Source organism: Bos indicus x Bos taurus, chromosome 19 (genome assembly GCF_003369695.1).
Source record: "Bos indicus x Bos taurus breed Angus x Brahman F1 hybrid chromosome 19, Bos_hybrid_MaternalHap_v2.0, whole genome shotgun sequence".
In the NCBI taxonomy this organism is placed as follows: Eukaryota; Metazoa; Chordata; class Mammalia; order Artiodactyla; family Bovidae; genus Bos; species Bos indicus x Bos taurus.
This window is the reverse complement of record NC_040094.1, coordinates 64,014,203-64,025,180: the sequence shown is the minus strand read 5'-3', so window position 1 is coordinate 64,025,180 and position 10,978 is coordinate 64,014,203. Positions and strand designations below refer to the sequence as shown.

Sequence of the window (10,978 nt, the reverse complement as noted above, 5' to 3'; positions counted from 1 at the left end):
CGGGAGACACAGGCTATCCTTCGCCGCTCACACACACACACACACACACACTCCTAAAGGCAGGCTCCAGCAGTTAAGCTGATCAACAGACACCAAAGGCTCGAGTTTGCCTTTAGGAAGCTCCCGGCCATGAGGGGAGCCAGGCAACAGATGGGCGAGGGGAATTCACACCCAGGAGCTGCGACAGACAAGACAGGCTGAGGACGCCCAGGCTGGGTGGAGGTCTCGGAGGCTGCAGACACTTGCACAAAGTCCCCAGATGATGAGAAGAGCGTAGGAGAGCCCTCCAGGCCAGGCGCACAGGCCCGCCTGTGGGAGTGGGAGTGTCTGGGCGTCTGGGGGTCAGGCTGGCAGGAGGGCAGGGGCCAAGGCTGGAGCAGACTCAAGAGCTGGGTCGCAAAGGATTTGGCATCTTTTCTTGAAAGGGTGGGATGTCATTGAGTGAATTCAGAAGCTAGAAACCGAGTGACATGCACAGACCTTCCAGAGACTAGCATCAGCGTGGAGCAGGGAGCAGAGGGTGTCAGGAGACGCCGAGAGGGAGACTTGGTGTCTGGGCAGGAGAGGGAGCTGGCTCGGGCCAGGCAGAGGCCCCGAGGGGGGCGGGGAGAGACCTGAGTTGGACGGCGTCAGGGCGACCTTGACAGAGGTTTCTGTAAACAGAGCTGAGAAGGAAACAGCAGCGGACGGCAGCCACTCACCTCCCCGACCCGTCCCAGTCCTGCCTGGTGCCAGGACACGCAGCGTGTCTGCTGCCGTGCCCAGCCCCAGCTCTCAGGACCCGCTGCTGGGAGCTGAGTGGGCAGCGCCATCCTGACACTTGTGTGACTCGCAGTCCCTGTGCCTGGCGCCCGGGAAGCCGGTGTGGCCTCTGCAGCCGCTGGCGTCTACTTGATTGAAGACATCAGCTCAGGAACTGCGGCTTCCTGAATGAAACCTAAAATCGCATTGACTCTGCGGCTGCAGCTGGAAGGACTCCAGCCCCCCTGATGCTCCCACAGAGGCCATGCTGGGCTTGCGGGGCCGTGGCTGGAGTTCCTCCCACACCCTCCATGCTGTGTGGCCGGCCCCTCCCCAGGGAGGTGCGGACCCAGGAGGAAGCAGTGAGCTGCCTGGGGGCTGTTTAGATGGCGAGATGGCCACTTGTAAGAAAGCAGATCCCCTCAACACAAACCACACACACACACTCACACAAACACACACATACTCATACACACATACACATGCTCATGCACACACACACACTCATGCATACACATGCTCGTGCACACACATACTCTCACAACTCGCACACACACTCATGCACATTCTCACACACATTCTCTCTCTCTCTCACACACACACACACGCACACACACTCATGCATATACATGCTCGTGCACACACACATTCTCACAACTCGCACACACACTTGTACATACACATGCATACACACACTCATATACACAAACTCGTGCACACACGCTGACACACATGCATGTGCACACACACACGAATGTGCACACACACTCACACACACATACACATACTCACACATGCCATGCACACACACATGCTAACGCACACACACTCACACACATACACACACACTCACATACTCATACACATGCACACACACACATACCAAACTCACACACACGTGCACACACACTGGCATGCACTCACAGATGCATGTGCATACACGCATGAACATGCACACAAGCTCGTTCTCACACACACTTACATGCACATGCACACACATTCACACCCAACTCACATACACATGCTTATGCACACACACACTCTCACACACTCACACGCACACTCATGCACATTCTCACACACATTCTCTCTCTCTCTCTCTCACATACACACACACACACATGCCAGGGCTAGGACAGTTAATGTTCTATGAGCAGCTCTCATAGAAGAGAGCTAATTGATTCCAATTTGCATTTTTCCAGGTCTCATAATTCTCTGTCTCACCTTCTTTACGCCGCGGGAGCCTGCGGGGCTGTGCGGCTATGTCACAGGAGGGCTGCGTAACCCGCACAACCGCTCTGTATTCACCAGCGGGACAGACGGCGCCTTGTGTCACCAAGAGCACCCCCGGCCCTCGTCCCATCACTCTTCCCCACGGGAGGCAGGTGTGTCAGCCTGGGAGCCCCTGAGACATCCTCCCCTCCCAAGGAAAGAAAGCGGACGGGATGCCTCAGAGGGACCTCAGACGGGACTCCGAACTGGCGGCCGCTCCCTCCAACATTCCCAGACAAGATGGCTCCCCAGTGGCAGGTGTCTTCAGACAGTTTATTTTGGGAGGAAGGACTCAGCTCTGTCTGCACGTAGAAGGGTGTTCTGCTCCCCAGAGCTGCCGGGCAGGGTTCCAGGAAGCCGGGTTATTTAGCAGGTTTTCAAAGTCTGAGGTCATTGCTGTTCTCTCCTCCCTGCAAAAACCCCAGACGTCAGCTCCTCCCAGCAGCCGGCTCCCCAGGTTCCCGAATGCCTGGCCCCATTCATTCACTCACTCATTCACTGCCTTACTCCACACACATTTATCACGGCCCTGCGGTGTGTCGGGCACCGGGGCACAGGGTGAACAATGCATGCAGCCCTGGTGCCGAGGAACTGACTTTCTGGTAAGGGAGGGAGAAAAAAGCAAGTCAGTAAACGAGCAATAGAGAGAGTGGTGTGAACGCCAAAGAAGCAGGCCCAGCGGAGGGTGTGAGGGACCCACCTGTGTCTGGGCTGGCCTCTGGGCTGGGGCCAGGGCAAAAGAGGAGGCCAAGTCTGGGGTGCATGGCCAGATGGTGACTTTTGGGAAATGTTAAAAGAAGTGCAAGGTGAGGGATGGCTGACTTTGTGAGCCAAGTTGTGAGGGCTGTGTTCGCCTTGCTAAGCAGTTTAGGTTTTATTCTGGAGGCAGGGGGGAGCCAGGACAAGTTCTGAAGCAAAAAAGGGACACTAGTCTATATGCAGTGTCTGCATTTTAGGACAATCCCTCTGGCTGCCGTGGGGTGAGTCTTTGGAGAGGAGACAGGCAGCAGGAGATTCTGACCTGTGAAGTGAACAGTTGAGCATGGCCTGGAGAGGAAAGGAGAGACATCGAGGAGGTGAGATCCGCAGGTGGCTTGTGAGATGTGGAGGGTGAGGCAGTGGGTGGATTTTATTCCTAGGACCCTGGCCTGGGGAACTGGAGCAGTAAAGGCTGCCCTTATCTGTTTCTGGAACACTTCCAGCAGTGAGATGTAGAGACCTAACAGTGACTTAAACAATAAAAATGTTTTTAATTATCCCACATCCTGATAAGTCTGGAGGTGAGCCATCTGGGGCTGGTTTAACATCTCAAGAGTGTCATTAAAGATCTAGGATCTTTCTTTCTTTTTGCGCCCCCATCCTCAACGTATTTGCTCGTTATCTTCACGGTTGCAAGATGGTTGCTGTAGCTCCCGACATTTTCACGGCAGGAAAAAGAGGAAAGAGGTGGTCATAGCCATGTCTGTTCCCTTAAATCAAGAAAAACAAAGCTTCCAGAAGATTCCACCTATAAGTCGATGTCCATCCTTAGCTTGAAGAAAACTGGAAAAGTGAGTTTTTAAATTTCCGGCACCAGTAGCGGAGGCACGTAAGAAAGAAAGGCGGGCTGGGAACAGGCCTCGGGTTAGTGTCACCAAGCAAGGTGAAAAGCCTTGGCAGAAAAGGCAGCTTAGCTCCACGCCTGGGGAGGAGTGGTTTGTGGGAAAAAGCAACCTCAACTCAAGAGAAGATTCTTGAGAGTCCCTTGGACAGCAAGGAGATCAAACCAGTCAATCCCAAAGGAACTCTGAACATTCATTGGAAGGACTGAAGCTGAAGTTCCAGTACTTTGGTCACTTGATGAGAAGAGCTGATGCATTGGAGAAGACACTGGTGCTGGGAAAGAGTGAGGGCCCGTGTCTCTGGGCCTTGGTTTCCTCCTGTTACTGCGTGAGAGACCAGACCAGACCCTTCCTGATTCCACAGCAAAGTGGAAGGGAAGTGTCAAGTGTGCACAACAACGGTCAAAGGAAATCTCTAGGAACCTGCTGCACCATCTGGAACCCGCTCATCCAGCCAGATAATAAAACCTTGGCGGGCAGCAAAGAAAGCTGCTGGCCGGGGACCAGCCCACCTCGCCCTCCTGCTGAGGTTGCCCACCCAGGGGTCCCCCGGAACCTCCTGATGCCGGCGGTGGGCCCCACTGTCAGATCCCAGTGCTGATCGAAACAGGCTTCCCGAACACAGAACTCTCTCTGTCAGGATGCGCGGTCCGCCCTGGTGGTTGGGTGGAGGGGGGAGTTGGCTCGGCTGTCCCATGTCAGAGGTGGGATCTGAGACCCTGGGCTATTGCGGGGGCGGCTGTGGGTCCCCGTTAGGCTGGAGGACTGCTCGACGTGAGATTGCGAGGACTGGACCAGGCGTCCTGGTTCCCTGCATGCTGACCATGAGCAGGTCACTTCACCCCCGTGAGCTTTGGGGTTCTCAACTGTAAGATGGAGATCGCACCGCCTGGCACCCTGGGGCCTTGCCACAGCCCTGGGAGACCAGCATCCTCAGCAACCCATCTCGAAGAGGAGAAGACTGAGGCCACGGAAGTCCCCTGACCAGGAAACGGCAGAGGCTGAAACCCACTCAGGTCTGTGGCTCCAGAACCTGGGCTTTGTCCCAGCACAGGCTTGCCCACCCCCTGAAGGTGTTGTGTGTCGTGAAGGCAGAGTCCACGTGGCTGGCAGGGGAACGGCTGACCGGCAGGGGAACGGCTGACCGGCTGGGGTGCGGGTGACAGGTGGGGTGGGGATGGCTGACCAGCAGGGGGACAGCCGCCCTGAGGCTGCAGCTGCCGCCCCTCGACAGCCCGAGCCCCTCCCCCCCCATCCCCTGGGCCGGCCGGCAGTGAGCTGGGGAGACACAGTTGGCAAAACACATTAGCATCTTCTTCTCTGCTAATTAGTTTTGTGAAGAATTATTTATCTATTATTTTCACCAGAGAGCAACTGGGGCTGCCGGAACGTGGTGACAGGCGTTATGTGAGAGGGGAGGAAAGGAGCACGCCCCTCGCCAGAGCGGGATCGTCTCCACGTGGACACGAGCGGGGGTCGGGGAGCCCACGGGCACGGGGGAGAGGCTGGGGGGACAGAACAAACCCCAGGCGTGAGTAGAGGGGGCACCCACACCCCCGGAGTCTGGAGAAACACGCCTGCCCTGGACGGTGTCTGCCTGAAAGTCAGAGGGCGGCGTGAAGTGGAAGGCTGTCCCCACCCCGGCCCGTGTGGCTGCTCTGTCTGCTGAGGAAACCTCCCTCCATTCCTTACATCCCAACTCAACAGCATCTCCCCTGGGGAGAGATTGCAGACATTTGGGAGCAGAGCACCGTCCTGCCTTCATGCCCTTGCCTGGGTCCCCCTCACAGTCATCCTGGCACCTGTGAATCTGTCAAGTGTCTCAGTGGTTTCCGAGGTCAACCATGACTGAGCACACGTGGAGTCGGGAAATGCTGGTTAAAGGGGCAACTGGTAGGAGGCGATGGCTGCAGGCTGAGCAGGTGAAGGAGGGCTTCCTGGAGGGGGAGGCTGGGACTGTGTGTTCAGTGATTGTGGGATGAGGCCGGGTGGCTCCACACACAGTATGGGCTGGATCACATACCCAGAGGGCCTCCCTGAGACATGACTGCTTCCTGAAGGCAGTGAGGTTGTGTCTGACACTGGGGCCCGTCTCAGCACTGGCCTGACTCAGATAGCTGTGTGTCTGAGGGACCTCACCACTGTGAGTGTTTGCTCACTTGCTGAGAAAATGAACGGAGACACTGATGTAACCAGAAGACAATGTGGTTCAGTGCCTTGAAAATGGAGCTTTCCTTTAATTCAGCATTTCCATTTTAAAATAATCTGTCCTAAGGAAGTATTTCACAAACTATTTCTGCAAGTATATTCATCATGATGCTAGTTCAGATAGAACATAAAACATAATACAAATGTTCATTCACAGGGACTGTTTCAGGAAATTACATCGATGAAAATACTGGAGTGAATAGCCATTCCCTTCTTCAATAAGGAATAGCCATTCCTTCTGGGTTGGGATCATCCCAACCCAGGGATCGAACCTGAGTCTCCTGCATTGCCAGCAAAGTCTTTACTGTCTGTGTCACTGAGGAAGCCCTTCAGATAAGATCAGATCAGTCGCTCAGTCATGTCCGACTCTTTGCGACCCCATGAATCGCAGCACGCCAGGCCTCCCTGTCCATCACCATCTCCCGGAGTTCACTCAGACTCACGTCCATCGAGTCAATGATGCCATCCAGCCATCTCATCCTCTGTCATCCCCTTCTCCTCCTGCCCCCAATCCCTCCCAGCATCAGAGTCTTTTCCAATGAGTCAACTCTTCACATGAGGTGGCCAAAGTACTGGAGTTTCAGCTTTAGCATCATTTCTTCCAAAGAAATACCACGGCTGATCTCCTTCAGAATGGACTGGTTGGATCTCCTTGCAGTCCAAGGGACTCTCAAGAGTCTTCTCCAACACCACAGTTCAAAAGCATCAATTCTTCGGTGCTCAGCCTTCTTCACAGTCCAACTCTCACATCCATACATGACCACAGGAAAAACCATAGCCTTGACTAGACAAACCTTTGTTGGCAAAGTAATGTCTCTGCTTTTGAATATGCTATCTAGGTTGGTCATAACCTTCCTTCCAAGGAGTAAGCGTCTTTTAATTTCATGGCTGCAGTCACCATGTGTAGTGATTTTGGAGCCCAGAAAAATAAAGTCTGGCACTGTTTCCCCATCTATTTCCCATGAAGTGGTGGGACTGGATGCCATGATCTTCGTTTTCTGAATGTTGAGCTTTAAGCCAACTTTTTCACTCTCCACTTTCACCTTCATCAAGAGGCTTTTGAATTCCTCTTCACTTTCTGCCATAAGGGTGGTGTCATCTGCATATCTGAGGTTCTTGGTATTTCTCCCGGCAATCTTGATTCCAGCTTGTGTTTCTTCCAGTCCAGCGTTTCTCATGATGTACTCTGCATATAAGTTAAATAAACAGGGTGACAATATACAGCCTTGACGTATTCCTTTTCCTATTTGGAACCAGTCTGTTGTTCCATGTCCAGTTCTAACTGTTTCTTCCTGACCTGCATACAAATTTCTCAAGAGGCAGGTCAGGTGGTCTGGTATTCCCATCTCTTTCAGAATTTTCCACAGTTTATTGTGATCCACACAGTCAAAGGCTTTGGCATAGTCAATAAAGCAGAAATGGATGTTTTTCTGGAACTCTCTTGCTTTTTCCATGATCCAGCGGATGTTGGCAATTTGATCTCTGGTTCCTCTGCCTTTTCTAAAACCAGCTTAAACATCAGGAAGTTCACAGTTCACGTATTGCTGAAGCCTGGCTTGGAGAAGTTTGAGCATTACTTTACTAGCGTGTGAGATGAGTGCAACTGTATAGTAGTTTGAGCATTCTTTGGCATTGCCTTTCTTTGGGATTGGAATGAAAACTGACCTTTTCCAGTCCTGTGGCCACTGCTGAGTTTTCCAAATTTGCCAGCATATTGAGTGCAGCACTTTCACAGCATCATCTTTCAGGATTTGGAAGAGCTCAACTGGAATTCCATCACCTCCACTAGGTTTGTTCGTAGTGATGCTTTCTAAGGCCCACTTGACTTCACATTCCAGGATGTCTGGCTCTAGGTCAGTGATCACACCATCGTGATTACCTGGGTCGTGAAGATCTTTTTTGTACAGTTCTTCTGTGTATTCTTGTCACCTCTTCTTAATATCTTCTGCTTCTGTTAGGTCCATACCATTTCTGTCCTTTATCGAGCTCATCTTTGCATGAAATGTTCCTTTGGTATCTCTGATTTTCTTGGAGATCCCTAGTCTTTCCCATTCTGTTGTTTTCCTCTATTTTTTTACATTGATCACTGAAGAAGGCTTTCTTATCTCACTATTTTTTGGAACTCTGCATTCAGATGCTTATATCTTTCCTTTTCTCCTTTGCTTTTCACTTCTCTTCTTTTCACAGCTATTTGTAAGGCCTCCCCAGACAACCATTTTGCTTTTTTGCATTTCTTTTCCATGGGGATGGTCTTGATCCCTGTCTCCTGTACAATGTCACAAACCCCAGTCCATAGTTCATCAGGCACTCTATCTATCAGATCTAGGCCCTTGAATATATTTCTGACTTCCACTGTATACATCAATATAATAGAGCATACACAGTTAATTGCAAAGAATCATTTCCCTGGCCAGGGATCGAACCTGCAACCCTCACATTGGAAGGAAAGTCTTAACCACTTGACCACCAGGGAAGTCTCAAGAATACAGCCTGACAACAGTAGTGTTATGTATTTCCAAAGCATTCTATAAAAGCATATACTGCTTTTTTAATTGAAAAGCTGGGAGAAAAACATTATTAAGGATTATAAAACAGTCATCATTTCTTTAGGCCACAGAGTCAGCTTATCTCAGCAGTTCTCATATCAGCTGGGTCAGATGCAGCTGGCCTTGGTTTGGTCAGGTTGGCTGAGCTGATTCAGGTGTTTTTACTGAGCTGCCAGGGCTTCCCAGGTGGCTCAGGGGGAAGGACCTACCTGCCAGTGTAGGAAATGTAAAAGACACAGGTTCGAGCCCTGGATCGGGAAGACACCCCGCAGAAGGTCATGGCCACCCACTCCAGTATTCTTGCCTGGAGAATCCCATGGACAGAGGAGCCTGGTGGGCTACAGTCCATGGGGTCACGTAGAGTTGGACACGACTGAGTGACTGAGCAGGCACACACACTGAACTGCCAAGCAGCGAGGGGGGTGCTGCCTTGGGAAGCCAGCTGACATCTGGTTGGGATGACAGGTAGCACGTGTCTCCCATCACACAGCGGGCTCGTCTGGACTCCTTCACATGACGGCTCAGGGCTCCACGGCTGCAAGAATGGAAGGATTCACTGGAGCCAGGGCTCTGGAAGTTTAAGCCTGGAAATCACATGTCATCTTCACTGTATTCCATTGGCAAAGAAAGATGAGTTAGGCCCAGGTCCAGGGGCAGTGAGACTGATGACCTTGCGTCTTGGTGACGGGTGAGCTGCAGACAGCCATGGTGCTTCGTGCCATCTGCCGGGTAGCAGTGCCAAACGGTCACTCACTTGACACATGTTTACCGTCTGCCGTGCTCTGTGCTGGTGCGCGCCCTTTCCGTGGGGAGAGAACCCAGTCACTGGAGAGTGTCACCCACCTGAGCACCGAGCACACAGTAGCTGCCCAGGGAACCCTTGTGGAAGTAGGGAGGGCACAGGCTCAGCCTCGGCGCCTCCTGCCAGCGCCACTGAGGAGCCTCTAAGAAGCCTCGCTGGTACTCCCCAGGTGAGAGGCAAGCAAACCATTCCAACGCGGGCACGCATGAGAGCAAAGAAGGGGCTCCTCTAAGAGGAACAAACAGAAAGCTGAGTTGTCGCAGGTGCAGCCCGATCCAGGACAAGGAGGCTGCCACCAGCTGCACTTTATACAGGAGAGAAAAAAGCAACCTCCTGTTCATTTAGGAGGAATCATTCTGAGTTTAGACACAGGCAGTCAAGCATAGGGAAAGAATCCATTTATTTGGTATTGCCACTAATACCAACTCTAGATGCCCCAGAAGGCAGCTTGCTAGGTTGAGATTCACAAACAGGATTCAGAGAGTGGAGGAGGCTGGGGAGTGTGTGTGTGTGTGTGTGTGTGTGTGTGTGTATGAGAGGGAGGGAGAGAGGAAAGAAGTGGAAAGCTTCAAATCTTTTCAGAAGAGCACACAGAATGCCTCTGAAGATGTTGGTTTGCTTTGGGTGTTTATTTTTTAAAAAACTGAAGACTTCCTCTTTTCCAGGGAAGAGGTGTCCAGGGCAGCTGCTCCCTGACCCGCTGTCTGTGTCTGCCTCCCTGCCCTGTGCCTTCGAGGCGGCTGCTCCTGGAGGTGAGACCACAGTCTGTTCCACCGAGAAACCGGACCCTGCCCCTGTCTGAACAGCTCACAGCACCTTCCGGGATGCACGGGGAGATGCCCGGTGATGACCCCACCCAGTCCTGGTCCTCCTGTGGCCCAGCAGTGCAGACACTCTGCGTGTCTTGAAAGACGGGGAGGAGGAGGCTGGTGGGGAAGAGTTGAGGGGTTGCAGGCCAGAGAGCTACCAGGCAGGTCATGGTCCAGTGTGTGGTCCTGAGACCCTAATAGCTCTCCCCCTTCCTCACAGGGTAAACTTCAGGCAAGTTACACATTGTGCCAGCCTCCATTCCTCACTGGTCAAATGGAAAGGGTGATTGTGTCTATTTAGCATATAATAATTGTAAATTTTGTTGTTGTTCTGTGGCTGAGTCGTGTCTGACTCTTTGCTCTCCCATGGACTGTAGTCCACGAGGCTCCTCTGTCCATGGGATTCCCTGGACAAGAATACAAGAGTGGCTTGCCACGCCCTTCTCCAGGGGATCTTCCTGACCCAGGGATCGAACCTGGATCTCCTGCATTGAAGGCAGATTCTTTACTGTCTGAGCCACCAGGGGCTTGTTAATTGTGTATTTAGCATGTAATAATTATTAAACTGTTAGCGGATACCAAGTGCTCAATAAAGCTACGTGCTGTTGTCTGCATGTTTGTGTTCCCTCAAAATTGATGTGTTGACGTCTTAACCTCTGATGTGACGGAATGTGAAGGTGAGGCCTTTGGGAAGTAATTAAATTTGGGTGCAGGAGTCGGAGTGGGGCCACCATTACGGGATTGATGCCGAGGAGCGAGTGCTCTGCCACCTCGAGGCGTGGAACCCAGGAAGAGGGCACCCCCAGCGGAATCCGGAAAGACAGCGCCCCTAGAGGAACCTGGGAAGAGAGTGCCCCTAGAGGAACCCAGAAAGAGAGCGCCCCCAGTGGAACCCGGGAAGACAGCGCCCCTTAGAGGAACCCGGGAAGACAGCGCCCCCAGCGGAACCCGGGAAGACAGCGCCCCCAGCGGAACCCGGGAAGAGAGCGCCCCTAGAGG

General features: G+C 52.6%; 1 long non-coding RNA gene across 1 annotated transcript; it reads left to right on the top strand.

Annotated features, from left to right (window-relative positions):
* The first annotated feature begins 1,804 nt into the window (after window positions 1–1,804).
* On the top strand, window positions 1,805–10,360 carry LOC113878253. Its single transcript, XR_003506953.1, has 3 exons — window positions 1,805–2,126; window positions 2,970–3,089; window positions 9,836–10,360. It is a non-coding gene; the product is annotated as an uncharacterized LOC113878253 (long non-coding RNA).
* The last annotated feature ends 618 nt before the right edge of the window (window positions 10,361–10,978 follow it).